Genomic DNA, 3,866 nt, shown 5'->3' with positions numbered 1-3,866 from the left:
TGAAAAACCAGGGTCGTCACACCACCATTCATCGCCATAGTTGCACTGGCATACTCTTTCCTCTTTCTTTTGCTCTCTTTGCACACTGAGGACATTGTGCAGTTTACGTCTTCGGGGGTAATGTGTGTTCTTTGCATTCAATTCAAGATTTTGAGCATGACTTGTGTACTTAAGGGATTTTCTATGATTGGTCCATGACTAGCTATGATTTTGATCTTTTGAGGACTATATTACTTAGAATTTAAAAATTACTTGACTTGAGAGTCTAATACTCCTTGATTGCCTTGTGGATGCCATTGAGGAGTAAATTTTTTGAAAGATTGATATCATGCTTGCATTTGTGGTCCACATCATCCAGATTTTGTGATTGTTTTGAGATTCACTCTAGGATGCTACACTAACACAGGCGCACGCTAGCATTCATTTGTGGGGTACATGCTTTATTGATTATTGATTTGGTTATATCCCAATTGAGCTAGTAGTGCATTAAAACCTTTCATTCTTGATAAAGGTGGATAACAAACCCTTTTCACTAAGCAGCCGGGACTCTAGTCTCATCAAGCACTGAATTTCTTGCGCTGAAAGGTGGAGGGCCCAAACTCTAGGTTAATAACTTAAAAAAAAGAAAAAGAAAAAAGTGAGGACTTCTCCCAAAAGGTGAAAAGTGGTAAATGATTAGATGGAGGTTGTTTTGATTTGTAACTTAGTTGATTTGAGCTTGTAAGTCCTTAGGGGTGTTTAAACACCTAATGCCCTAAAGCCGTTCGGTTTGGGAGTCATTGACCTAACGCTCGACCTCATGGATCGCTAGAAAGCTTAATAGATCAACACATTGCACTATGCTTCCATCTTTGATCCTTAGGATTAGAAAAAAAAAATTGAGTGAAAAGAATAAGCGCACCTAGTTGAATAAAGCTTTAATAAAAGGTTTTATTCTTTGTCTTGATGATTGGTACTAGATTTGTGTGCTAGCTTGAGGCCGGATGTGATAATTTCTTTAGTCGGCTTAGATAGCAACATATTTGATGCTGATTCACTTAAAAAGGATTCTATAGTTGTTTTGATTTGCATGAACATTGTCTTGATGTGTAGAGGACCATATTTGCTTGCTTGATGTTGAGATTTTAGGAGATTGCTTGGAAATTGTTGAAAAATTACATACTTGAGGTAGTTTTCTCCCAATGCTTGTTTGGAATATTGGTGCCTCTTTAGTGAGAAAGAGCTTAATGTTTATGGGTATCATTTCTGGAAACCCTCACAAGACTTCACTCGTCCACTAAGGCTAACCTAGGGGTTTAAAAGACTTGTTGCATGCGCTAAATGCAATCGTGTTCCCTACGAAAGTTGCGTTATCCACTTATTTCTTTCTAGTTCAAAGTTGTATAGTTGTTCATTTCTTTATTTTCTTCGTAGTTCATTGCTAGGGACTAGCAATATTTAATTTGGGGGTGTGATAAGCGCTGAAAAGTGCGCATTTAAACCCCTTAATCGTGAATGTTCTAGGACCTTATTCATCTTTTTTTCCCACTTTAGTCTAATTTCATGTTATTTCCCTTTTCAGGCACTTATCCCCAAAATAAGTCAATTTAGTTTAATTAGAGTATTAAAAGAAGCAATCTCAAGCCTAGTGGAAGAAAGGAGCAAAGTGGAAACAAAGTGGTGAAGAAGCCTTCTCCGATCAATTGAACTAAGCTCCGATTGATTATACTGTGATCGTTCCAACCCTGTTATGATGGATCAAGCCTTTTGTGCTTATCTTTAGGAAAATTTCCTATTCAATCGATCCAACCTTTCCTTCGATCGATCTAACCCTTTTGATCTTATCCTCACCTACCACTTTTGTCCTTTTCCCAAAAATATCTTAGCTTTGTCCTTATCTAAAAAGTATGCCACCATAGTTCGATCGATCCGAGCAACCTTGTGATCGATCGAATTGCCTTAAGTTGCGTGAAAAACATATTTCAAGCCAAATTGAAGGTGTGCACGTGGTGCAATCATTTGGAAGTCCTAGTGCACGTGGTCTGACCATTGGGTGTGACATTTGAGCTACCTATATAAGGATTTTGTCTATTTTGAGTGTAGAGGTTGGATAGAGGTTGATTAGAAAGAGAGACTTGGCTAGAGATTAGAGAGAGAAATACACAATTTGGAAAAGTTCTTCCACTCATTTAGGGTTTCTACCAAGAGCACAAGAGGAAGAGGATGATTTTCGACCATGGAGATAGACTTTAAGGGTTGGATGACAACATCAATGAGTGGCTAAACAATTCTCTTGGGGCTAGAGATTTCCCTAAGCATGCCTCCTAAACTTTGATTTGTGTTGTAACTCTTGTCTTGACATCTTATATATATAAATCTTATTTTTACAATGATTTGTGTAGTTTAAACCTTCCAATTGATCATTTAATTCTATCCATATGTCTATGTATACTAGAATTAATATTCATGTGTTTATCTCCAGATTTTGTGACATTGATGCATACCTATGTGTGTTGATATTATGAATCTAGTGATGATCAAGGCATGGTACTTAAATGGATTACTCTTGTGGTTTATTTGATGGTTCATACTTATTTCTTGATGGATTGTGGCACCTCCTTAGTTTAATTAGTTTAATTTTCATGTCATTAGCTTAGTTGTAGTGTAATTGCGTTACTTTCTTAGATAGGTGGACAATCCATGCTTGTTGTTTGATGTTCCTTACTTATGAATGCAAGTATTATAATTCTCTAATTTAATGAGTGTGCATTAATTGTTGACTTATGGAAGGATTAATGGCTTAATTTGATATGTTATGCTATTCACTGGATTGACTAGACAATGTATGCTTTTTTGGCCATCCATGCTTGATATTTCAATTAATGCCATACACCTTCATTTACAACACACAACCCCCCTAATCCATCAAATATTGAATGTCTAGGAAGGTAATGCTTAGTGGTGAACTCTATGACCCAAGACTCCCTTCTCATATTCTCTACACCTCATATTGTTTTAGTTGTTTTACATTTCATTTATTTAGTTTAAATTGTAGTATAATTCAACCACAAACTCCCTTTTGATCATTCGACCTACTAATCCATCACTAATTCTAAGAATATGCTTCATTTCCCTTGGGACGATCCCTTCTTACTCTAGCTACATTAATAGTTAGTAGTGGTAGTGGCATTCTATAAATTCAAACTTGGCCACATTTTACCACACTTTTAGCTGGTGTGTGCCAACCACACCATTTACCTCAGCGGCGATCTCCATGGAATTGTTCACTTGACATATAGTGGGGTTTCTCTTTCCTCCCACATTTGAATTTCGGCCCAACCTAAAAGATGAAGAACGATGCATTGAATTTTCACTTATGTTTTCAAAAGGATGTCAAATATCGTCTTCATTCTTTTCCAAGTATGTGCCTCCACATGAAGCATCAACAATACCCTTATTGACCTCGGTTAAGCTTTCATAGAAGTACTGAACGAGTGGCCACTTAGGAAGGCCATGATGTGGACACTTCCGTAGCGAATCATTCAAACTCTCCTATGCTTCATACAAAGGCTCTCCATCCAATTGGGAAAATTCACGGATGGAAGCTCTCATTGTACTGGTCCTACTTATGGGGCGATATTTTTTTAAGAATTCTTGTTGCAATTGACCCCAAGATGTGATTGTATTCGCCCCCAAGTTATTAAACTAATATTTTTCCTTGTCTCGAAGAGAGAAAGGGAAAAACTTCATTTTTAAACTTCCTTCGGTATCATCTGTGATTTTCACGGTTGAATAAACTTTTAAAAACTCATCCAAGTGTTTATATGGTTCTTCATTGCTCAACCCATAGAATAGGGGGCACATTTGGATGGTTGAAGCTTTAATCT

At 37.0% G+C, this 3,866-nt stretch overlaps 1 non-coding gene across 1 annotated transcript; it reads left to right on the top strand.

The window, feature by feature from the left end:
• Positions 1 to 3,487: 3,487 nt before the first annotated feature.
• LOC132297910 (small nucleolar RNA R71) lies at positions 3,488 to 3,594 on the top strand. Its single transcript, XR_009479451.1, has one exon. It is a non-coding gene; the product is annotated as a small nucleolar RNA R71 (small nucleolar RNA).
• Positions 3,595 to 3,866: the final 272 nt, after the last annotated feature.

Source organism: Cornus florida, unplaced genomic scaffold, assembly GCF_030987335.1.
Source record: "Cornus florida cultivar Cherokee Brave unplaced genomic scaffold, ASM3098733v1 CherokeeBrave_3.0.0_Hap2_Chr02, whole genome shotgun sequence".
Lineage (NCBI taxonomy): Eukaryota > Viridiplantae > Streptophyta > Magnoliopsida > Cornales > Cornaceae > Cornus > Cornus florida.
Note: the sequence above shows the minus strand (reverse complement) of the source record. Positions and strands in the feature narration are given on the sequence as shown.